The sequence below is a fragment of the Oryctolagus cuniculus genome, chromosome 1 (genome assembly GCF_051225735.1).
Source record: "Oryctolagus cuniculus isolate XC-2025 breed Fujian yellow rabbit chromosome 1, ASM5122573v1, whole genome shotgun sequence".
NCBI classification, from domain to species: Eukaryota; Metazoa; Chordata; class Mammalia; order Lagomorpha; family Leporidae; genus Oryctolagus; species Oryctolagus cuniculus.
The window spans coordinates 183,768,972-183,795,495 of record NC_142867.1 but is presented as its reverse complement, the minus strand read 5'-3'; the positions used below and the strand labels follow the sequence as shown (position 1 = coordinate 183,795,495).

General features: G+C 39.4%; 1 protein-coding gene across 9 annotated transcripts in view; it reads left to right on the top strand.

Moving 5' to 3' along the window:
* Positions 1-26,524, top strand: part of MLLT3 (MLLT3 super elongation complex subunit) — a 391,121-nt gene that overhangs the window by 86,719 nt on the left and 277,878 nt on the right. For 3 of the 9 annotated variants that reach the window (XM_089317765.1, XM_089317753.1, XM_089317762.1), the window contains one exon: positions 10,394-10,448. The exons of the other annotated variants lie outside the window; for them this stretch is intronic. The gene's annotated coding sequence lies outside the window, so the exon portion shown is untranslated. The remainder of the gene's footprint in view (positions 1-10,393; positions 10,449-26,524) is intronic. 9 annotated transcript variants of the gene reach the window in all.

Below are 26,524 nucleotides of genomic sequence, written 5' to 3'. Positions count from 1 at the left end.
TACAATGTGGTGATTTTTCATAAGCTGTGTGGGAATAAAGTTCCATGAGTTTATAATCAAAACATACAGTTACCCATACATAAATTTCCTCTGTTGATATTCTGACCAAATTTAACTGTATTCAAAGCTTTCTAACTTGAATGAGTTTTGTTACATTGAATACATACTAAGCTGTATAGTTATTTATATGCTCAAGGAACTGAACTTTTCTTCCATCTCAGGAAGTTCCCATGGGATGAGTTATTTTAGTAAACCAGAAAATTTCGCTGAAGGCAGAGTAATTCTTAAATTTGAGGGGCTTAAAAATGGGTGAACATACCCACAGAAGTTCTAGTTGATCCACATTTGCTCAAAACCAATTTGAAATGCTTGAATGTCTTAAACTCTCCTGGGGGTAAAATCCTTACCCCAATGCTGTGGAATTGTTTAACTTCTGTAGTTATGTCTGTGTGTGTTTATAGGAGTGGGAACATTTTATCTTCTGTGTTTCTGTTGAGGTTGTTTTTCAGCAGTGCCCCAAGAAAAGTTCTGGCGACTAGCTTTGAAGCCCTGTGGACGAGCTGGATATCAAAGAGCCAGAGGAATTCGGCAGTAATTGTTTTATGGCTGGCCAGAAATCAGACCTATTTGTATAGGTAGCACACAAAATAGCTGTGATTTGACAATTTGGTGCTATTTATACCTACCATAAAAAGAGAAAAGAAAAAGTTAAAGGGGTATTTTGGAAACAGGAACTAAGCTGTAAATGCAAACTGCTTCACCATTTTCTCAAAGGAACAAAAAGGGAAAGGGTTGGGAAGTTTTTATTGAAGCTATGTTGTCTGCTTCAGGACATTTCATATTACTCACAGTGAGACTACACTTCTTTCTGTTTGCAGGTATTTTTTTTTTTCCTATGTCCATCTGACTAAAATTAGTTTTGTGGAGGTGAAGAAACTCTGGGGGATGAAGGATGGTGAAATCACAAAGTCTCCATCTATCTCTCTATCTAATCTCTCTGTCTGTTTATCCATATCATGGCAGACATTTGCAGTTGCATCTTGCGGTTGTTTTGTATCTGTGGATAAGTACCACTTGCTGTTGCTAGAGCTACTTTTTCTCTTGTAATTAAAGATTAGATTTTTCAACAACAGTTGCAGGTGGTTTAGAATGGATCAGGATGACGGTTTGCCAGGTAAATTTGCATGGCTTTTGGGAAACATACAGAGGAAAATTTTTATTATTGTTCTCCGTCTGTCAGAGAAGTCTTTCTGAACTTCAGAATCCCTAAATTGTTTGCTCCTCTTACCTTTTATTCTGAGCTCAAGGTGGCAATGTATCATGGTAGGTCTGTACTTCAACAAGCAGACCAAAGTAAACTTTGACTGTTTCTAGAATGTCATTCAGACCTTTTGAGATTGTCAAACGCTTCATTGTTTTCCCTTGAAACCCCCAGCCCCTAGAGCAGTCTGAGTTTGGGGGCAATGGTGCAGAGAAAACACAAACACGTCTGTGATTGACTATACGTTTTCTTTTCTTTCTTTCTATTCTTTTCTTTTCTTTTTTTTTTTTTTTTAAAGAAACCCTAGAAATGTTTTAGGGACTCCTGGAGCTTTGTCAAAATTTAAAACTATTTTACCTTTGAGGGCATTTCAGTACTGTTGAATTTGGACTGTATTGATTTGCTTTGCTTTTAATTTTCTTCTCATTGGACTCTGATAGTATGTAAATTGGTCTTTGTCAGGTACACCTTAGTTTCTGAAGGGGAGGCTCTGTAGTTTTGACTGAGTGAAGAGATTTCGCTGAGGATAGGAGAAAAGAAGAGGAATCTGGTGGAGATAATCAGGTGTTGGGACAGTCAGTCCTGGCTTCTTTCATGTGAACATGAAGTATCAGAAACTTCTGACTGAGATTTACTATGGGAATCTCCCCAAAGACTAAAACTGTGTCAGATTTCAAGATGAATTTGTTCCCATTAGGAAAATAGGTGAATCACTATGGAGGACAAATATGCCAGATTGTTGCTGTCAAATATGAATGCTCTCTTGGAAAAAGATGAGGATGCATGTAATTGCAGGCCATTTTTGCATGTTGAGAATGTTATACCAGAGTAATGGCTAGCTCATGAAGGTTGTACTTTTCAAGTATTGATCCTTTAGTCAACCAGCATTGAGCACCAATTTTATGCCAGGTATTGCACTAAGCAGTGAGGATAGCATCAGGAACAGGAACCATTTTTGCTATTTTTGGCAGTGCTTTTTCTGGCATCATACATGTTCAAGACATCACAAAACAACAAGAGGAGTGATTCTATGAAGCTGTGGGAACAGGGTTCTGGGAGGTTAGCTCTGTCCAGGCATCAGAATGTGAAATAAGTGTGTTAGAAAATTGCAAGTGAAATGTCTGATAAAAAGAATAATTTGTATGAATTCAAAACAATGATCTTGAATCTATTAAGGAAGGATTTTTTGTGTGATGTTTATAATGCTTCTGGTGTTTGGGGGGTTTCTGAATTCACTGGAACAGTATCACAGAATATAGTATTATCTAGCTGAAAAGAGATAGGAAATAAATAGATTAATAAAGATTTTAATTCTGCACCTTATTGTTTACATTTTACAGATGTAGCAGCCAAGACTGAAGATAAAGTAAATTACCCAGAGCCATGTGACTTGTGCTGAGAACAGTCTCAATTTATGCCTGTTGTCTCATGTTACTGTCAAAATGACAACCTTTGGATGATAGATTATGTAGTCACCCTGTTTTTGAGAGGCAAAAGTAAGATTTAGACTTGGATCTTTTGACTCCCAAGTGTTAAGTTCAGTGCCATTTTAGTTTGTTTATACTGTGCTTCTAAGACCTGTTTCTACTTTCATGTTGGTCTACTGAGAAGGAACCTGGGGCTAAGCTTGGCTTATCACAGTACTCAGTACTTGGTGAGTTTTCAGGTGGATGATGGAGAGAAATGAATAACTGTTATGCTTTTTTTTTTATGTTATGTGATTAATCTGTTTTAGAAAACAATTTAGTTTTCTCTCAAATTTTGAAGGCATTTGAGAAACTTTATGTATTAATATCATAGCTATAAATTCAGTCGTAATCACCTGGCACTGATCAAGAAAATTCTGGTGGGTGTGGGCATTGTGGCATGGTAGGTTAGTCTGTCTCTTAAGGTACCTGCATTCCATATCGGAGTGCTTGGGATGGATTCTCACCTCTGCTTCTGATCCACCTTCTTACTGGGAGGCAGCAGGTGATGACTCAAGTACTTAGGTTCTTGCCATGCATGTGGGAGACCTGGACGGAGTTCCTGGCTTGGGCCTGGCCCAGTCCTGGTTGCTATAGATATTTGACAAGTGACCAGTAGTAGGTGAATGATTTCTCTCTGTCTCTCTCTGTCTCTGTCTGTCTGTCTCTGTCTCTCTCCTTACTCTGTGACTGTGCCTTTCAAATAGATACGTAAACTTAAAAAAAGAAGAAAATTCTAGTGATTTTAGTTTTGGATGAATGGAAATTTGATATATCTCTGAACCATAAACATGATGCTTTTTCTTTAAATATTAGTGTCCTTTTCCCCACCTTTTCAGAAATCTACAGTAGCAGAATAGTGTTTGAGGAAAGTAATTCTAATTTGTAAAAGAAAATTGGAAACGTATGTTGAGATGTATTTAAATTGGTTAGCTTTTCTATGTGGTTCACTGGATAACACTGAGTACATCACTTTTGTTTGGTCCCATTTACATGGCTCAACACTTCAGAAAGGTATAGTTCTAGAGGTGTTCTGTCAGTATAGTTGTAGAGGTGTACTATGAGGTAGATTAGTTGAGACCTAAAGGTTTGACTTGCGATAATCACCTAATTATCGGTAAGTGGAGATCTCACTTTGCTCCATGTAATTTGTCTTACACGCTGTGTAGCCTTTCTTCAGAAGAAAGGGGGATCAGATCGATGTTCCATGCAAAGCTACAGTCTTCATTACTTAAAGAAAAACAGTAGAGGAGCCAGCACTGTAGCTTAGCAAGTAAAACCATGGCCTGCAGTGCTGATATCCCTACTTGTGCTGGTTGATCCAGCTCTCTGCCATGGCCTGGGAGAGCAGTAGAAGATGGCCCAAATTCTTGAGCCCCTGCATCCACATGGGAGACCTGGAAGAAGCACCTGACTCATGTCTTCAGATCAGCCCAGCTGTGGAAGTTCATTTGGAGAATGAACCAGCAGATGAAAGATTTCTTTCTCTTTCTCCCTCCTCTCTCTCTCTCTGCCTCTGCCTCTCTGTAGCTCTACCTTTCAAATAAATAAATCTTAAAAAAAAAAAAAAGTAGAAACTTCCTGTGAACTTTTGAATAATCTCTTTTTAAGAATTTCTAGGTTAGATTATACTGCGGTAGGATAGAAATGCCTCATCTTGTGCCATCAATATTTCTTCCAAATTCACCTATCTGTTCAGTAGTATAATTTCTTCTCTGCCCTTTTGAATCTCGGAGACTTATATGTTGAGGGGAATGTGAGAAAGATTTACCAGCAGATAAATTAAGAACAATTTAATGAGTTAGTAGTTGAAGTGAGTGGAGTTTTGTGGAAACATGGTGAGCTGAGATTGAAGATGAGCACTGTTGTGTTTCTATTTACATAGCAGATGTTTGAACCTGAGTCTCTTTTCCTATCTTGTACCATTTTTAGGTTATACACATTTTATGTTGTTTTGCTTTTCTTTTCAGAGACTATTTATGATCTAACTTGAATAATGCAATGAAATTCTTCTTTAGCTCAAGCTGTTATGAAGCCAAAAATAGATGTGGGTTAAGATTGGACTTTGTGGCACAAATTATGGTTTGTACATTGTGGCTGTTATTCTTCCAACAAATAACTATAATTTTAAAATTATTTAGAAGTAAAGAAAATGTTGCTAAAACAAAAAAGGATCTGGTGATTTTTTAAATGTTGCTTTGAAATACTAAGCAGATGTATAAGTTTAAAAGAATGTGGAATGAAATTGTTTTAGTAAGAATTTACATGTATTTCAGAGTCTATAGAATAGTAGAATTTGTGACTTTACCTACTGTATTACCATTGTAATACTTTCTACTCCTGTCTCCTCATTTCTAGTTGTTTCCTTTCTCTGGACATTCAAAAGCATGAAATAGGCTCCAGAGAAAGAAAAACCAAAGGTAGTAATTAGGAGACACTAAATGTTTCCTGTCATAATGGTTGAGTGCAGCATAGCAATATCACTCTGCAACTATACCTATGTTCAGAAAAGTTATTAAAGAGTATAATAATACACATTGAAAGCATATAAAGAGGGTTCCGTCTTATTTGCATGACTGAAAAGTAGATGACTTTTTGAGACTTTTAATTAAATAGCACATGAAGGTAAATTTATTAGAAAAGAAAGCTTATTCAGACTTGTAATCTGATATTTATACAGATCACTTGAGAGACAAGAAGGCTCTGTTTCTGCTCTATGATTGCTACTTCCTTATGGACAGATTTTTTTTTTTGTTTTGTTTTGTTTTTGGAATCACTGTATCACTCATATTTTCCCACATAGGAGGTGTTGAATAAATATTTTGTAGCAAGATACATTTGTAAAACACTTGATATATAAAAATACTTTAGTGCACTTAACAGTGTACCAGATTGAGTACTCTGCAAGAATCACCTCATTAGTCTGAGGGCCCTTGTGAATCGAGTTACTACCAATACTTCCCCCATAATAAATGAGTTTGCCAGAGTTGCAGTATACAAGATCATCATACAAAACTCAACAGTATGTATTAATGTACACTTAAAATAAAAAATTAAAGAAGGAAATTAAGAAAGCAATTCCATTTATAATCCTATAAAAACAAATGAAAGAATATATTTAACAAAACATGTAAAATTTTTGTTCTAAAACAAAACAGTTTTAAAAGAAAGAATGTTAAGAAAAAAGGGAAAATGTACTATGTTCATGGATCGAGAGACTTACTGTTGTTAACATGGTAATAAACCACAATTGCCTGTTAAAAACGCAGTTGATTTCTTTGTGAAAATGTACAAGCTGGGGCTGGTATTGTAGTTTAGCAGGTACAGCCACTGACATCAATACTGGCATCCGATATGAGTGCTGGTTCAAGTCCTGGCTGCTCCACTTCCAAGCCAGTTTTCTTCTAATGCACTTGAGAAAGCAGTGGAAGGTTGCTCAGGTGCCTGGGTCTCTGTACCCACATAGGAGACCCAGAAGAATCTCCTTGTTCCTGGCTTCAGCCTGACCCAGCTCTGACCATTGCAGCCATCTGGGGAATGAACCAGTAGATAGAAGATCCCTTGCTCTTGCTCTATTTCTGTCTCTTTCCTGTTCTCTCTGTATCTTTGCCTTCAAATAAATCTTAAGGGACCAATGCTATGGCATAGAAGGTTAAGCTTCCGCCTGTAGTGCTGGTATTCCATATGGGTGCTGGTTTATGTCCTGGCTGTTCTGCTTCTGATCCAGCTCTCTGCTATGTGCTGGGAGAGCAGTAGAAGATGGCCCAAGTGCTTGGGCTTCTACATTCACATGGGAGACCTGGAAGAAGCTCCTGGCTCTAAGCTGCAGGTCAGCCCAGCTTCAGCTATTGCAGCCATTGAGGGAATGAACCAGCAGATGGAAGACACCTCTTTCTCTGTCTCTCCCTCTCTCTGTGACTCTGCCTCTCAAATAAATAAATCTTAAAATAAATTTGCAAGTTGACTTAAAATTCATATGTAATCATAAGGGATCCAGAATATCACAGTCTTGGAAAAGAAAACAAAGTTGAAGGTCTCACATTTCTAAATTTTTAAAAAAGATTTATTTATTTATTTTGAAAGGCAAAGATACAGAGAAAGGGAAGGAGACAGAGAGGGATCTTTCATCCACTGCTTCACTCCCCAAATGGCTACAGCAGCCATGGCTGGAGCAGGCAGAAGCCAGGGACCAAGAGTTTCTTCTGGGTCTCCCACATGGGTGGCAGGGGCCCAAGGACTTGGGTCATCCTCCACTGCATTCCCAGCACATTAGCAGGGAGCTGGATCAGAAGTGGAGCAAACGGAACTCAAACTGGCACCCATGTGGATTGCCAGCATTGCAGATGGCAGATTAACGTTCTATGCCACAGGGCTGACCCCTCACACTTCTAAATTTTAAAACTTACTACAAAATAACAGTAATTAAGACTGTGGTACCGAAATAATGATGGACAAATAGATTGCTGCGCTAGAAGGGAGAGTCTAGAAATAATTATACATGTCTCTGTATAACAAGAGTGCCAAGATTATTCAACAGGGAAATAATAGTCTTCCTAACAAATTGTATTAGAATTGGATAGTAACGTGTAAAAGTATGAAGCTAAACTTTTACATCATATACAGAAAACTTAAAATGTGCAAGAGACCTAAGGATAAAAGCTATGACTATAAAAGTGTTAGAAGAAAACAAGGATTAATCTTCATGACCTGCAATTTGGTATTTTATTATTAGATATGACACCACAAACACAAGTGACAAAAGCTGTATAAAGCTGATTTTATTAAAATTAAATTTTTGTGCCTCAAATTATACTCTCAAGAAACTGAAAATAAAACCCACATAATGGGAGAGCATATTTTTAGATCATGTAGCTAATAACAGTTTTGTCTCTAGAATATATAAGGGTACTTCAAAAAGTTTGTAGAAAAATGCTTGTAGGTTTAATACATATGTATTATGTATCTCCATGAACTTTTTGAAAATTTCCTTATGCATGAATTTCAAAGTTTTTTGCATCAATATAGACTTATCTTTCAATTCCACATTCTAATATTTATTTTATTCATTCATTCATTAATTTATTCATTCATTTTAAAGGAAGAAAGAGATTGAGATCTTAGGATCTTCCATCTGCTGGTTCATTCCCTAGATGCCTACAACATCCAGGGTTGGGCCAGACCAAAGCCAGGAGCCAGAAACTTCATCTGGGTTTCCTATGTGGGTGGCAGGACTTGAGTATTTGAACCATCACCTGCTGCCTCCCAAAGTACACATTAATAGGAAGCTGGAATGGAAGTAGACTTGGGACCTCTGCCCAGGTACTCGGATATGGGCATCCCCAGTGGCTCTACCAAATGAATACCTCTCCACAAACTTTTTGAAGTACTCGGTATATTAAAAGCTCTTTGCAATTCAATAATATGATTGATAATCCAAGAAATGGGCACAGAAACTGAATAGCCACTTTCTTAAACAAGATAAACAGTAGATAAGTATATGTGAAGATTCTGAGGATCACTAGGCATCAAGGAAATGCAAATCAATGCCCCAGTTAGATATCACATCATACCTACTGGGATGCTTTAATTAAAAATCAGGTAGCAAGTATTAGCTAAGACATGGAGAAATCAGAAAACTTACATACTGATGGTAGGAATATGAAATGGTATATCCACTTTGCAAAACAGTCTGGCAGTTCCTCAGATGGTTAAACATAGAGTTACTGTATGGCCAAGTAATTCTACTCCTTGGTGTCTACTCCAGAGAAATGATAATGTAAGTCAACATGAAAACCTGTACATTACTGTTTATAGTAGCCAAAAGTTGGAAGCAACTCATATGCCTGTCAACTGATGAATGGATTAACACAGTATTTATCTACAAATATCTGACTATAAAAAGGAATGAAGTATTGATGCATATTATGACATGAGTGAACCTTGAAATCATAATGCTAAGTGAAAAAAAAAGTCATGGAAGACCACATATCATTTCCTTTATATTAGTGTCTAGACTAAGGAAGTCTGTATAGGTAAAAAGTAGATTAATGGTTGCCTAAGGGCTGGGTGTGGAAAGGGGGAAATAACTACAGGAGCATAGGGTATCTTTTGGCAATAAATAAATATGTTCGGGGCTGGCACTGTGGTGCAGAGGGTTAAAGCCCCAGCCTAAAGTGCTGGCATCCCGTATGGGCACTGGATCGAGTCCTGGCTGCTTCACTTCCATTCCATCTCTCTGTTATGACCTGTGAAAGCAGTAGAAGATGGCCCAAGTCCTTGGGCCCCTGCACCGATGTGGGAGACCCAGAGGATGCTCCTGGCTTCTGACTTTGGATCGGCTCAGCTCCAGCTGTTATGGCCATTTAGGGGCGTGAACCAGTGGATGGAAAAATCTCTCTCTCTCTACTTCTCTCTGTAACTCTATTTCAAATAAATAAAAATAAATCTTTAAAAAAAATATGTTCTAAAATTGACTGTGGTGATGGTTGCACCTACCTGTGAATATAATAAAATAGTCACAAATTGAATCACTTAGGTGAAAGGTATGGTATGTGAATTATGTAATAAAGTTTTAAAAAAAATTTGCCTAACTTTCATTAATAAAAACCTTGAAGCATAAATAGTTCTGTTATATATGATAGCTCACCTTGTTTTTCTGATATAAGATACATGTCAATATTCCAGGGGTATTGATTGCCCCAATATGACTCATTAAAGGAGCTTTGTTTCATAGATTGAGCAAGCCTAATTAAAAATATATATGCAGCTGTTTTGATAATTTTGCTCTTTGTATGTTTCATTTCTACTCATCAAAAATATAACCTCTAGGTTGATAGGGAATAGTAACAAGTAATGTTTCTTGCTCTTGTAGACACTGTTCTGATTTTCACATGTTATGCAGTAAATCGCAATAATTGTATAGAATAGGTACAGTTATCTTTGAGACATAAAGTCTGACAGAATATGGCACTAGATAGCAGCAGTGTTTAGTACTAGTCTTGGGTAGGCATTTCTTATACAATGGGGATCTCTGGCAGTATGTGTTTAAAATAGTTTTTTTGGTAAGTGAAGCTATATTTTCCATGTTCTAAAGAAGCTTATTACTTAAAAATTTATTTATTTAAAAGGCAGACCCACATTCCCCACACAAAAATCTCCCATTAGGTGGTTTACTCCTTAGATTCCAGCAACAACTGGGGCTTGGCCAGTCTGAAACCAGGAGCTGGGAGCGCAATCCAAGTCTCCCAAATAAGTGTTAGGGACCCACTTGGTGGGACCCAGGGTGCACATTAGCAGGAAGCTGGAGTTGGAAGCAGAGCTGGAACACCAACCAAGGCACTCTGATATGGGATGCATGCATCCTGACTACTGCATGAAATGCCTGTCCTAGGAATTGCTTATTGTAAATGAAAACTGCAAGTAAATCAATTTCTTTTTATCATTCTGGACAATTGTGATGTCTTAAATCTGGACATTCCTGTATATTTGATTAAATGTAATTTTTCTGGTAATTCTGTTGATTTGGGGTAAGTCTAAAGCTGAATTAATTCCATTATACTATCTTTCATTGAGAACTTCTTTTCTCTTTTCTCTTTTTCCTTCCTTCCTTCCTTCCTTCCTTCCTTCCTTCCTTCCTTCCTTCCTTCCTTCCTTCCTTTCTGTGAAGAAAAAGTTCTAGAAGAAAAACCAAAGGAAACAATCCCTGGTCCAGAATTAGTTTGGTATGAAAAAACTTACAAATATTTTTCCTTTAAGCCCTCCATTTATTTAAGGTTCTAAGTTATATTGTCTTTCATGTCTTGGTTTTTATATATGCTATAGCTGCACTGTACAAAACGTGAGATAACTGACACACATATTCTTTTTAAATTTAAATGTAAGTTAATTAAAATGAAATGAGATTAAAAAAAATTCAGTTCCTTAATCATTAGTCACATTTCCAGAACTTTTTTTTTTTTAAGATTTATTTTATTTATTTGAAAGGCAGAGTTACAGAGAGAGAGGGGAAGAGACAGAGAGAGAGAGAGAGAGAGCGAGCTTCCAACTGCTGGTTCAATCCCCAAATGACACCAGTGGCCAGGGCTGGGCTAGACCAAAATTGGGAGCCAGGAGTTTCTTCTGTGTTCCCATGTGGGTTCAGGGGCTCAGGCAGTTGGGCCATCTGCTGCTGTTTTCCAGGTGCATTGACAGGGAACTGGGTCAGAAGTAGAGCAGCCAGGACTCAACATCTGTGTAGGATGCTGGCCCTGTAGGCAGCAACTTAATCCACTATGCCATAATGCCAGACCCCTCAAAGACCGAATAGCCATGTGTAGTCAGTGTTCGCCATATTGAACACAGATGAACTAAACAAAGTAACTTATCCTCACAACTTTATTTCTAGTGGGATTAATGAAGTTCCTTTGTGAGGGAAGGAACATAGAGGAAAATAACTTGATTTGAATTTTATGTAAAATTATCATTTCAATATGACCATTAAAGAATACCTAGAAATATATGTTTAGAGAATATTGTAGGTGGATGCATATGTGTATTATATGTGGATGCATATGTGTATTATTTAAAAGTGTGTTGCAAAGGCCACTGTTGTGACACCAGCATTCCATGTGGGTGCCAGTTTGAGTCCCAGCTGCTCCACTTCTGCTCCAGCTCCCTGCTAATGGCCTGAGAAGGCAGTGGATAATGGTCCAAGTGGTTGGGCCCCTGCTGCCTATGTGGGAGGCCTGGAAGAAGCTCCTAGCTCCTGAAATCAGCCTGGTCCAGCCCTGGCCATTGGAGTCCTTTGGGGAAGGAACCAGCAGATGGAAGATCTCTTTCTCTCTTTCTCTCTGTCTCTCCTTGTTTCTCTCTGTAATTCTGCCTATAAAAGAAAAGGAAAAAAATAAAAAGAGTTGCAGTCACCATCCTAGGCTTCTTAATACTTAGGCATCATTCCCTGAGAATCAAAATATTGGTTTATAAAACAGTGTTATCATTATCATACAAGGAAGGCAAGATCGGTTTGTCCCTAACATCCTGTAGTCATGTCAAGCCTATTTAAAAATCTCACTGTTCTCAGACATCTTTTTTGGTTCTTCTTTTTTAAACCAGGATCCCATAAAATCTCATACAAGTCTTTAATTTTCACCAGTCTGCTCATCTTTTGTTTTTTAATTCTATGACATGACAACTCTATCAACTTTCTTTTAAAGGATCTCAAACCTACAGTAAAGCTGAAAAAACATAGTACAATGGATGCCACTATGAGAAACAGTGACTTGATCAGCCCTTGTCCTGACTGTTGATGTACAATTTAATACTTTATCCCTTTTGGTATTTTTTTTTTTGTTCTAGTTAATACTATTGGTTGAACTCTGTAATTAACACACAATTATTCTTAGGTGTTTAAATTTAACTGAAAAGTGATCCCTCTTAAATATAAGAGTGGGAATAAGAGAGGGAGGAGATGTACAATTTGGGAATGCTCAATCAGACTTGCCCCAAATGGTGGAATTCCCAGGTCTTTTTAAAAAATTAAAAAAATTTATTTGAACGAGTTACAGAGAGAAATAGAGACAGAGACAGAGAGTTCTTGCATCACTTTTCACTCCCCAAATGGCTGCAATGGCCGGAGCTGCGCTGATCCAAAGCCAGGAGCCAAGAGCTTCTTCTGGGTCTCCCATGTGGGTTCAGGGTCCCATGGACCTGAGCCATCCCCCACTGCTTTCCCAGGAGCATTAATGAGGAGCTGGATCGGAAGTGGAGCAGCTCCCGTATGGGATGCTGGCACTACAGGCCAGCGCTTTAACCCACTGCACCACAGTGCCGGTCCCAATTCCCAAGTCTTAATGCTTTGCTTGCTTCATGTGCTTTATCTCTTTGTTTATCCTACTCCCCAGTTCTTTGAAAGTAATTGCTGATATCATGACCTCTTATCCCTAAACACTTACAGTATATATCCTAAGAACAATAATATTTCCCTACAAAGCTATGATCACATCCAAGGTTTAACATTAGCCTTTAGGTTTCACATGTCTTTAATAGCCTTTCATCTAGAACATTCCCCCCATCTCTACCCTGTTTGGTTTGGTCTGGTCTTGACTTTGAGACTAGGCAAGTTGTTTTATGGATACTCTTTCAAACTGAATTTGTGTTATCATTTCCTTAGAGACATTTAAGTTGAATGAATTCTCTATCTTTGCTACTGTTTGTTTTCTTCTTCTTCTTCTTTTTTTTTTTTTTTTTTTTTTTTTTTTTTGGACAGGCAGAGTTAGACAGTGAGAGAGAGAGAGACAGAGAGAAATGTCTTCCTTCTGTTGGTTCACCCCCCAAAATGGCTACTATGGCCAGCGCGCTCTGCCGATCCAAAGCCAGGAGCCAAGTGCTTCCTCCTGGTCTCCCATGTGGGTGCAGGACCCAAGCACTTGGGCCATCCTCCACTGCCTTCCCGGGTCACAGCAGAAAGCTGGACTGGAAGAGGAGCAACCGGGACAGAACTGGTGTCCCAACTGGGACTAGAACCTGGTGTGCCGGCGCCGCAGATGGAGGATTAGCCAAGTGAACTACAGCGCCAGCCTGTTTTATCCTTCTTCAAAACCATCCTTTACCTTGTTGCATATGATTGTAAAAAAATTTAAAAATTTTAAATTTTATTTGAAGAGAGAGAGAGAAGAGAAGATGGGAGGTACCTTCCATCTAGTAGTTCATTCCCTGCAACCACCAGGGTTGGACCAGGCCAAAGCCAGGAGCCTGGAACTCCATCCTGGTCTCTGTTGTAGGTGGCAGGTGTCCAAGTACTTGAGACATCACCTGTTGCCCAGCAGGAAGCTGAATGGGAAGCATAATAGCTGGGACTCAAACCAGGTATTTTGATGTGGGATGCAGATGTTCCAAGTGACACTTAATCACTGTCACATGCCCACCCCTATAATTATTTAAAGTACATATCTAATCATTTAAAAGGAATATTTAATCATTTAAAGTACATATCTAATCGTTTACTCCCCTGCTTTTCAGTTTAAAATTTGTATGACTCTTATTATTTTAAATTTAAATTTCATGTATTTCATATGACAGATTTAGGAACATAGTGATACTTCCCACCCTGTACTCTTTCCTGTCCACTCTCACACCCTTCCTCCTCCTTCCTTAGTCTTTCTCTTAATTTTTACAGTTTACTAAAATAAACTTTGTCTACTTTGTCTCTTAAGATTAAGTAAAGAGTTCAACAAGTAGTAAGAAAAAAAAAGACACTGTTCTTCAGCAGTAGAGACAAGGGCAATAAATGAACATCAAATCTCAAAATTTTAATTTCACTCCTATACATTACATTTTTGGTACTCTATTAGTTACCACAGATCAGGGTGAACATATGGTATATGTCTTTTGGGGACTGGCTTATCTCACTTATAAGTATAATGGTTTTCAGTTGCATCCATTTTGTTGCAAGACAGGATTTCATTGTTTTTTTATGGCTGAGTAGTATTCCATAGTGTATTAAAACCACAATTTCTTTATCCGGTTATTGGTTGATGGACTGATGGATTGATTCCATATCTTAGCTATTGTGAATTGAGTTGCAGAAACCTAAGGGTACAGATAACTCTTTCATATGCTGATTTCATTTTGTTTGGGTAAATTCCCAAGGGTGGGATGGCTGGGTCATATGGTAGATCTATTTTTGGTTGTAGCTGTTTGAGATGCTGCCTGTTGGTAGCAGAGGTCCAAGTATTTGGGCCCACTTTTGCTGCTTTCCCAGGTGCGTTGACAGGGAGGTGGATTTGAAGTGGCGCACCTGGGACTCGAATCATACCTCATTTGGAATACTTATGGCATAGATGATGGCTTAGCCAATGGTGCCACAATACTGGCCCCTCCATGATGCATCTAAATTGGAACACTGGGTAAAGTGTTTGATGCAGTGGTTAAGACAGTACTTGGACATCCACGTTATATATTGGAGTACCTGAGTCATGTCCTAGCTCCACTTCTGATTTCAGCTTCCTGCTAATGCATACCCTAGCAGGCAGCAGGTACTGGCTCAAGTACTTAAGTCTCCTCCACTGACATGGGAAACCTAACTCAGATCCTTTCTCCTGATTTTGACCTGATCCAGCCCTAGCAGTTGTGACTATCTGGGGAATAATCCAGTGGGTGGAAGATCTCTCTTGCTCTGTGTGTCTCTCTCCCTTCCACCTTTCAAATAAAGTGAAAATAAATAAAAAATGAATTGGAGTACCTCTGCTTCAGTGTTGAGGCATCTACAGATCCTCCTCTTCCCTACTATCAGGCCCTAGTAAGTTAGAAAAAAACTAGTGAATAAATTAGGGAGAATAATAAGCTATATTAAAAGACAGAGAGACAGAGATTCAGTAAGTTGAAAATGGCACCAAGCTTACTAAAATGTCAACATTTTTTGATAGTTATATGTTTTTGAAAATCTAGATTTTTAAAGCTTTCTGAAACATGAGTCTTCAAAATGTTGGTTATCTACTATTACTGTGAAATTTATTTTGGGGGGGGGTGTTGTAATTGCGTATCCTTTGTGCCTTTTTAAAAAGTGTCCAGGTGGCAGTAAACACAGGAGCTGTCTTTACTGAACATTAATGGAAGAGAGGACTCATGATTCCTAGGAAGACATAAATGTCATTTCCATTCACTCTGATGTCTTGGGTGTTTGGAAGCTGGAGAGAGTTGGTGCCCATTGAAATGGGTGTAGCTGAAGCTGTGGAAGCTTATGAAGTTAAGAGTCATTGGTGAGAGCCGGCGCCGTGGCTCAATAGGCTAATCCTCCACCTTGCGGCGCCGGCACACCGGGTTCTAGTCCCGGTTGGGGCGTCGGATTCTGTCCCGGTTGCCCCTCTTCCAGGCCAGCTCTCTGCTATGGCCAGGGAGTGCAGTGGAGGATGGCCCAGGTGCTTGGGCCCTGCACCCCATGGGAGACCAGGAAAAGCACCTGGATCCTGGCTCCTGCCTTCGGATCAGCACGGTGCGCCGGCTGCAGCGGCGGCCATTGGAGGGTGAACCAACGGCAAAGGAAGACCTTTCTCTCTCTGTCTCTCTCTCTCACTGTCCACTCTGCCTGTCAAAAATTTAAAAAAAAAAAAAAAAAAAAAAAGAGTCATTGGTGAGGGCAAAGGTAGAGAATGGTTTTCCAGCCCTGAGAACTGACAAAGATGACTTTGTAAATGGGCCATTCATTACCTATAGAGTGGCTTCTCCTTACCTACTGGTAACTGTGACTATTACCATCAGAGAAGGAATTCAAGAGATCAAAAGCTTATGAACTCTTCACTTCTCAAATTCTTTTTAAAAAAATAGTTTCCTAGTGTGCTCTAAAGCCACATTACATTTTTTTTTCCTTTTCATGGTTTAAATGAAGATTTTTTTTCTTTATGTCTTACAGTTTAGGCATTATTGTGAAGAGGAAAGAATAAGAGAGTCCTCCTTTGTCTTAGAGGTGGGATCCTTGGATTTGAATTCTGGCTCTCCCTATATATTAAAGGCCACACAGTGAAAAAGTTTCCCCAACCTTCATGAGATACTTCTTTCTTGTCTATGAAATGAGGAGAGACAGATTGGCTTCCCCTATTTAACTTACAGAGTAGTGATAATAGGAGTGAATAAAAAAGACATTAAATGATGTATTGAAAATGATAAAATGTTAATAAGTCAGTGGTTTAAAAAATTTTATTACTATCTGCCATTACTAAAATAATTAAGTTTTGACTAAATAGTCTGACTTAAAGTTGATTATAGCTTAACATTTTAGCCATGAAGGAAAATCATTTTTATCTCCTTTATGTCTTATTGGATTCTTGAAAATTCCTTTTGCAGATATGAGACTATTGGGAAATAATTTCTCCATTTGCGTATCTTTTGGAAATAAGCAATAATTGAAATATCAATTTAAAAAAATCTAAAGGAAATTAGTGTTTTAACACTTTAAACTGCAGAATCATGCCTTTGATTTTGTTTGTGCTTGATGTTTCATCAAAGAATTGGCTAGTTACTTTGTGAAAGTTTGAATAAAATTCATCAGATCTTCCTCCACTGAAGAAACAATCTTGTTTGTGATGTAAGGATAGACTGGAGCTTTCATTTCAAGCTTTATTTTTTCCTCCTTGTTGTTTAGGGTATATAAGATGAACAAGAAAGAAGATTATTATAATTTTTCTCCTAATCTGTTATTTTTATTCTTTTCTTCTACTCTTGCCCATACCTGCCCCACTTGCTCACTTGCCTCATTAGAGAAGTGGTAAACCATTGTCCCCCCTACCTTTACCAGCAAGTCCCACTGTTTCTCTACCTTTTCTTTCTTCCTTCCTCTCATCCTGGAGAGAAAGAAGTAAAAAACCTCTCTGAGCCTTATTAGGGGCTTTAAATTTGAGTTTGATTTGTGACCTGTCATAGTTTGAATAATTTGCTTCCATGGTATTTTGCTTATCTCAGATTCCCAGCTGCATACTAAACTTCTGCCTCTTCTCTTTCCTGGCAGGTTAGTTTAGCTTTTTTTTAAAGGAGTGGAACAGGTCCCTATCCCCAGTAATTTTTAGGGGTTCTATGGGAAGTCAGTGATAACACATTTGGGATAAGGATCAAACATCTAAATTGCCAATCTCTTTTTTTCATTCACTAATTGAGCATGACTTCTTGATTATAACAATATCCATCGTATTATATTTATACTTTTAAAAAAACTTTGTGTTTGAAATGTCAGCATCTGTTGACTAAGGCATAATAGTTGTAGTTCTTTAACGAATCAATCCAGATAGAATGAGACTGATCATTGGTGTTTCTCCGTGTCCCTCCCTACATGCCCACTTAATGCTCCACAATCTTCAGCACATTAAGAAGGTCTAATTCATTAGTATTGGATGGGGCCCAGTCTTAGCATCTGTAACAGGCAACCCAGGCAGTTCCATAAGTTAACCATGAGAATACTTCATCTAAGAGAAAATACAGAGGGATTTAAGCATTAAAAAATGCTCAATATCATATTAAGAATTGCATTTTTTAAAAAGAGATACCACTGCATACCTATTTTTAACCTAGAAACCTTTTATTTAAGGTATACAAACTTCCTGCATTTTGTATATACAAATTTAAAAACATAGTGATGCTTTCCACCTTTTCCTACCCTCCTTCCCGCTCCTACTCCCACCCTTATTCCTTCTCCCTCTCCTATTCCCATTCTTATTTTTTACAAAGATCTATTTTCAGTTAACTTTATACTCATAAGATTAACCCTATACTAAGTACAGAGTTCAACAAATAGTACAAAGAAAAAAAAACTATTCCTCAACAGTCAAGGCAGGGGCTGTTCAAAATCATATCTCAATGTGTCAATTTCACTTCTATAGATTATTTTTTAGCTACTCTATTAGTTACCACAGATCAGGGAGAACGTATGGTATTTGTCTTTTTGGGACACTGCATACCTATTAGAATGGCTAAGTTCTAAAACACTGACAACACCAACTGCTTGGGCACTTGTGAAACAACAAGAACTCTCATTCATTCCTGGAAATGCAAAATGGTACAGCCAGTTTTGAAGACTCTTTGACCGTTTTTAACCAAACTAAACATATTCTTATAATATGTTATGGATTGAGTATTTTCATTTCCTCCTCCCCCCATTTGTTGAGTACCCCAACCCATGGTACTCATATGATAGTAATTGTAGATAGTACTTTGAAAGGCAGTATTACAGAACAGGAGAGGCAAAGGCAGAGGCAGAGAGAGAAATCTTCCATCTGTTGGTTTACTCCCCAAATGGCCGCAAGGGCCAGGGCTGTGCCAGACTGAAGCCAGGAACAAGGAGTTTTATGTGGGTTTTCCATGTTAGTGAGGGGCCCAAGCACTTGAGCCATCTTCCGCTGCTTTCCCAGGCACATTAGCAGGGAGCTGGATTAGAAGTGGAGCAGCAGGGACTCAAACCAGTGCCCAGATAGGATGCCAGCCAGGGAGGCGGTGGCTTAACCTGCTCTGCCACAGCACCGGCCCCTGTAGATAGTATTAATGGAGGTAATTAAGGTTAAATGAACTCCTAACAGTGGCACTAGGATCTGACAGGATTAGTGTCTTTCTAAAAAGAGACAGGATATTGGACAGCATAAATATTCAGTCTTCCCTTGTCTGTTGGGGATTGGTTCCAGAGCTCCTTCCGGTACCAAAATCCATGAGTGCTCAGGTCCCGTATGTAAAATGGCACAATATTTGCATATGAGTTATGTACATGTTCTTAAATACTTTAAATCATTTCTAGGTTTCTTATGATACCTAATAAAATATAAATGCTATATAAATAGTGTTATATAAGTACTGTATTGTTAAAGGAATAACAGGAAAAACTTGTACATGTTCAGTACAGATATCATTTTTTTTTTAGTATTTTCCATCCTAGGTGATTGAATCTACAGATATGGAACTGTATATTAATGGAGAGCTAACTGCATACAATGATTACATCTCAATTAAAAATAAAGAAGAGACAAAAGGAAGAGACAGGGAAAAGCCTTCCTCCCCCTGGCCATTTGAGGACGCAGTGAGAAGATGGCCATCTGCAAGCACGCAAGACAGTTTTCACCAGAAAACGAATTAGCTGGCACCTTGATCTTATACTTCCCGGCATCTGAAATGTTGAAAAATAAATTTCTTGTGGTTAAACCTCTCAATTTATGATATTTTGTTACAACAGCTTGAGCATATGATCCAGACATTATGCTTCCAAGTATTTATTTAAATGAGTAGAAAATGTGCATCCACATAAAAATATGCACGTGAATGTTTATAATAGCTTTATTCATTGTTGCCCTGAATTGGAAGCAACTAAGATGTCCTTCAGTAGGTGAATGAGTAAATAAACTGAAAGGTACACGTAATAGAAAATTATTCAGCAATAAAAAGGAATGAAAAGACTTGAAGAACCTTAAATGCATATTGCTAAGTGCAAGAAGCCAATCTGAAAAGCAGGGGTATTTATGATTCCAACTGCATGCCATTCTGGAAAAGGCCAAACTCTGAAGACAGTAAGATCAGTGGTTGCCAGGAGTTTGGTGGGGGGAATGGAGGGAGGAATGAGTGCAGTATATGGGATTTTTAGGGCAATGGAACTGTTCTGTATGACACTGTAATGGTAGATATGTGATATTATGTTTGTCAGAATCCATACACAACAAGGAGAGGGAGCTGTAATGAAAATAATGGAGTTTAGTTAATGTATCAGTAATGTTTATCACTTGTAGCAAATGTACACCACCAATGCAAGATGTTAAAAATAGAGAAAGTTACAGCTGGGGTAGAGAGATTATTTGGGAACTCTATGCTTTCTGTTCAATTTTTCTGAAACCTAAAACTGTATAAAATATTTGTTTTAACAAGCATATTTTAGATTCACCCTTTTTTTGTGCAAGAAAGAGTTGGAGTTAAGATACAACATATGTTCCTAACCGTGTTTTGGTCAGTGAAAGACTGCACAATGGGTTACGTATGATGGCAATCATTTCATGTTATGATGGAAGCTAAACAGTTCCCATGGCTTTGTGGTTTTGCCATGCCTTTTCTGTGTTTATGTATTTTTACATACACAAATACTTACCATTGAGTTACAGTTGCTCAAGGTTTTCAGTAACTTGCTGTACAGGATTACAGTCTAGGAACACTAGCTATGCCATATTGCCTAGGTGAGTAATAGGCTATACCTTCTAGGCTTATATAAGTGCATTTATGTTTAAACAATGAAATCACCTAAAGACATGTTTTTCTCAGAACATATCCCTGTTATGTGACACATGGTTATAATTAAAAAGAAATATTTGTGTCAGGTTGAGGGTCACATACAGAACTTAGTTCTGCTGTTTTAAAATTAGAAAAATTGAGGCACTTTTTTTTTTTTTTTTTTTTTTTTTGATAGGCAGAGTGGACAGTGAAAGAGAGAGACAGAGAGAAAGGTCTTCCTTTTGCTTTGGTTCACCCTCCAATGGCCACCGCGGCTGACACACTGTGGCCAGCGCACCGCGCTGATCCAATGGCAGGAGCCAGGTACTTACCCTGGTCTCCCATGGGGTGCAGGGCCCAAGCACTTGGGCCATCCTCCACTGTACTCCCTGGCCACAGCAGAGAGCTGGCCTGGAAGAGGGGCAACCGGGACAGAATCTGGCGCCCCAACCGGGACCAGAACCCGATGTGCCGGTGCCGCAAGGCGGAAGATTAGCCTAGTGAGCCGCGGCGCCGGCCAAAATTGAGGCACTTTTAAACTGGAGTGAGAATTACTCTCAAATATCACTGTAGACTCAAAACTGTCTTTTTGTTGTTTATCAGTTTGAGAAACAGCCACAGGTAATTGTATTTCTGCCACCAAATTGAAGAGCTGGATCTGTGAAGAACTGTTGGATGGCAATGAGTTCCTGGTACCTGATAGAGTGGAATAGAGCCTCCTGCGTAGTGCATGGCAGATAAGTTTAAGGTGCTGAACTTAAGAGTTTCTTTCTCTTCAGTCTGTGTTTGGCTGACAGTCCTAACTGAGCATTTTAATCAACTGTCCCTGTTTGAGACCTGCCCCTTAGATTGTGTTCAAACTAGGAACCAACCACTCTGAGAGTTAAAGAATTGCTTCGTTTAGTTAAAAAAAAAATCAAGTACTTTCTAGTGTGAATTAAGGGAAACTTATTTAGACTGCTCTTTTAATCATTAAAAGTAGCCTCTTAGAACTCCTGATTTAATGAAAAGATAAAACTATTTTATAATTAGCAGATCAAAGCACTACTGTGGTTGCTGTTTACTTTGTCAGTATGTAAATGGAACTTCTTAAGAGAATGAAAAGAATTTGTTTAACACCTCTTTAATTTTGTTTATGTAGTTCCTTTGCTTAAAAATCTCTCTCCACTCTCACTCCACATTGATAATGCTAAGGTAAACATTAACTTACCCCTCTTACTTTTATCTAACTGTACCAAGGAACTTGAGAAGCAGTGCTGTCTGAATTGTTGAGGTTTACTACATTTAAGTCAGATCCAGTTCATCCATCCTCAGAAACCAAACCAAACCAAAAAAGTTTCATTTATCAACCCTAAACGATCAATGAATCCCATGATTAACTGAATTACACATGGGTGTATCCGTGGTAATCCTGAATTGGAATTTGGTAGTATTCCTCTGTATAAACTATAATGTCACTTGTGTTGTTTCTTAGTTTGGAATATAAGGTATATTTAAAAACAGATACATTGGGGCCGGCGCTGTAGTGCAGCTTGCTAATGCCCTGGCCTGAAGCACCGGCATCCCATGTGGGTGCTCGTTCGAGACCCAGCTGCTCCACTTCCGATCCAGCTTTCTGCTATGGCCTGGGAAAGCAGTAGAAGATGGCCCAAGTCCTTGGGCCCCTGCTCCCATGTGGGAGACCTGGAAGAAGCTCCTGGCTTCTGGCTTCGGATTGGCACAGATCCAGCTGTTGCAATCAGTTGGGGAGTGAACCATCGGATGGAAGACCTCTCTCTCTGTTTTTCCTCTCTCTGTGTAACTCTGACTTTTGAATAAGTAAATAAATCTTTAAAAAAAAATACAGTGACAGAAGCTTTCTGTTTAGGTAATTAGTCAGGTTAGCCCTGTATAAATTGCAGTTCCAATTCGTTCTCACAAACTGGAGGATACTTTCTTTAGGTAGTCTATGATACAACTACAATGCTGTGTTTAATACAGCAAATATTTTAAGTGCAAAAGAATGTTGACTGCCTTATTTCAAAGCTCTACGTTTTGTCATGTTTGGGAATGAAACACTGGTAAGCCTTGTCTAGCTGGAAGGAACACTGCATCATATTTTAAGTCATTACACCCTTGGTTGCTTTTTGTTAGCAGTCTTTTTCTTCTCCAGGAATTGCCATTCGTTATGGAGTGTGCAAGATCTCATAAAACTGCTCAAAGTGAATATGTGGAAAAGCTGTCCATTTGAGGGGCCGGCATATGGCATAGTGTGTAAAGCCGCCTTCTGTAGTGCTGGAATCCCATATGGGCACCGGTTCAAGTCCCAGCTGCTCCACTTGTGATCCAGCTCCCTGCTAATGTGCCTGGGAAAGCAGTAGAAGATGTTCTAAGTTCTTGGGCCCCTGCACCACATGGGAAACCCGGAAGATGCCCCTGGCTCCTGGCTCCTGGCTTCCAATGGCCGCAGCTCTGGCCATTGCGGCCATCTAGGGAGTAAACCAGCAGATGGAGGATCTTTCTCTCTCTCTTACTCTCTCTCTCCAACTCTGTCTTTCAAGTAAAATAAAGAAATCTTAAAAAATAAAGCTGTCCATTTGAGCCTAAGAATTTGTTTTTATGGAGAATCTTAGCTCTTCAGTGCTGGGTCTCAGTTTGAATTTGGATCATGTCCATGGAAGGGCACTTTTCTTTTTCTTTTTAAAAAAGATGTATTTTTTTATTTTTTTATTTATTTGAAAGGCAGAGTTACAGAGAGGCAGAGGCAGAGAGAGACAGAGAGAAAGGTCTTCCTTTTCCCTTGGTTCACCCCCAGTGGCCGCTGCAGCCAGCGCACCATGCTGATCCGAAGCCCGGAGCCAGGTGCTTCTCCTTGTCTCCCATGCAGGTGCAGGGCCCAAGGACTTGGGCCATCCTCCACTGCACTCCCGGGCCACAGCAGAGAGCTGGACTGGAAGAGGAGCAACCGGGACAGAATCTGGCACCCCAACGGGACTAGAACCCCAAGGTGCCGACGCCGCAGTTGGAGGATTAGCCTATTGAGCCGCAGCACCGGCCCCATTTGCTGTTTCACTCACTAAATGGTTGCAATGGCTGGAGCTGGGCTGATCTGAAGCCAGGAGCCAGGAGCCTCTTCCAGGTCTCCCACACAGGTACAGTGGCCCAAAGACTTAGGCTGTCTTCTACAGCTTTCCCAGGCCATAGCAGAGAGCTGGATTGGAAGTGGAGCAGCCGGGACTCGAATTGGCCCCTGTATGGGATCCCAGCATGCAGGCAGCAGCTTTACCCACTGTGCCATAGCGTCAGCCCTCAGGCATTTTTCAAAAGATTTTTTTCTAAGGTACCAATTGAGCTTAAAATAAAGAGAAAAGGTCATGTTGACTAACATGTAAAGTGTTAGATATAACTTGTCACTGTCTAGTTACAGCATTGGAATTATAGTTCATTTCAATAAAGGGAGAAGGGATTTGACCTTTTTGGCTGTTGTAAGGAGTGTATACTTATTAAAGGCTCAGGAAAGAGAAAAGTAAGTGCTTCACATTTGTGTTTAAGGTCATTAGCAGAACTGGGTTTGTACCCATGTGGATGAATAAGATGGGTAAGGCATTTTATGCTGTGAGGCTGTGGCAGCTAAGCTAGATCTCTCAGTTGTGCAAGATGGTGAGAAGTTAGGGCTTTCTCTATTGAATGGACCTCATTAGGATAACTAGCGTAGGACCTCATTTTTCCCAGTTTATTTCACACAAGTCTAGTCTAGTGAGATTTAATTAGTTATACTAATAAAAAAGCTGCCTGAGGCCAGCATTTGTGGTTTGAATGTGCCCAGTACCTATGCTGCACACCCAGGACCTCCCCTCCCTCCCCCCTCCGGGAAAGAAGCAGGAGGTAGCAGCTTTGTCAGGCTTACCTGGGCATTCAGTACTGATTTCTGTGGGTCACCATTTCTGTTGTTGCCATGTCCTGTCTCATCTCTTCCACGTATCTCTTACTTGATTTTGGACTTTGTAGTGAGTGAGAAGTGTAGAGTTAGAGGAAAGTGTTCTTTTGCTGTAACCGCAAAACTGTTTCCTCATACTTTTGGTATTATTTCATAGGAATTAATTTTGTGTGTCTTTGTAATCTCTCTCCTCAGGCTCCTGCTATATTCCTTCCTTTTTAAAAAAGATTTGCTTATGTTCATTCATTGGTGAGGATCATTGTGAGTACATTATTTGTAATCTCTCTCCTCAGGCTCCTGCTATATTCCTTCCTTTTTAAAAAAGATTTGCTTATGTTCATTCATTGGTGAGGATCATTGTGAGTACATTATTTGGGTACCTGGAAGTCTTATTTGTAGAAATACTTTTTAAGTCTTCTTGTGTACCCATTGGAGAAGCATGTTTCTTCCTGTTTATGATGCAAATTTGATTTATTCTTACTCTAAACCTGCTTTCAAAAACTGTTAAATGTTTCATATTCCTTAAGGTAACTGTCTGATAGAAATATAATGGAAGCCATTGTTGTAATTTTAAGCTTTCTAGTACCTATATTTAAAAAATAAAAATTAACAGGTAAAATTAATTTAACAATATGACTCATTTAGTATTACATACCTAATATTATCATTTCTACATATAATCCAAATAAATGATAAGATATTTTACTTTTATTATTCTTATTTTCTTAAAGATTTATTTTATTTATTTGAAAATCAGAGTTACAGAGAGAGGAGAGGCAGAGAGAGAGGGAGAGAGAGAGATCTTCCATCCGATGTTTCACTCCCCAATTGGCCGCAAACAGCTGGAACTGCGCCGATCCGAAGCCAGGAGCCAGGAGCTTCTTCTGAGTCTCCCATGTGGGTGCAGGGGCCCAAGGATTTGGGCCATCTTCCACTGCTATCCCAGGCCATAGCAGAGAGCTGGATCAGAAGAGGAGCAGCTGGGACTCGAACTGGCACCCATATAGGATGCCGGCGCTTCAGGCCAGGGCATTAACCTGCTGAGCCACAGAGCCAGCCCTACTTTTATTATTCTAAGTCATAGAAATCATGCATATTTAATTTCATAAAATACAGAGTTGAAAAATATAGATTTTTTTAATTTTAAGAGCTTTCAGGCCTTCCCCTTTAAAAATTTATTTTTTTTAAGAATTTTTTACTGGGGCTGGCACTATGGCATAGTGGGTAAAGCCACTGCCTGCAGCTACTGCAGTTCCAATCCAGCTCTCTGCTATGGCCTGAGAAAGCAGTAGAAGATGGCCCAAGTCCCTGGGCCCCTGCACCTGCATGGGAGACCTGGAAGAAGCTCCTGACTCCTAGCTTCGGATTGGCACAGCTCCAGCCATTGTGGCCATCTGGGGAGTGAACCAGCAGATGAAAGGCCTTTCTGGCTCTCCTTTTCTCTCTGTGTAGCTCTTTTTTTTTTTTTTTAAGAGTTATTTATTCATTTGAAAGTCAGAGTTACACAGAGAGAGAATGAGAGCCAGAGAGAGAGAGAGAGAGTGAGAGTGTGTCAGTCTTCCATCCACTGGTTCATTCCCGCAATGGCCGGAGCTGCGCTGATCTTAAGACAGGAGTTAGGAGCTTATTCCAGGTCTCCCATTCCAGTGCAGGGGCCCAAGGACTTGGGCTATCTTTTATTGCCTTCCCAGGCCATAAAAGAGAGCTGGATCAGAAGTGGAGCAGCTGGGACTCAAACCAGCACCCATGTGGGATGCCGGCACTGCTAGGCAGCGGCTTTACCCACCAAGTCACAGTGCTGACCCCAGCAGCTGCCTTTAAAATAAAATAAATCTTTTCTTAAAGATTTATGAAATGATTTATTTATTTGAAAAGCAGAGTTAAAAGAAAGAGAGGGAGAGACAGAGACAGGAATAGCAAACACAAGTTTTCTATCCACTGGTTTACTTCCCAGTGGCTGCACCAACCAGGGCTGAGCCAGGCTGAAGCCAGGAGCCAGGAGCTTCATCTGTGTTTCCTATGTTGTAGCAGGGGCCCAAGTACTAGGGACATCTTCTGCTGCCTTGAAGTGGAGCCACTGGGACAGGAACTGGCACCCACATGGTATGCGGTGTTGCAGAAAGCTTTACACACTAGCCTGTAACATGGGCCAGAAAATGCAGATTGTTACACTTCAGTTCCAAA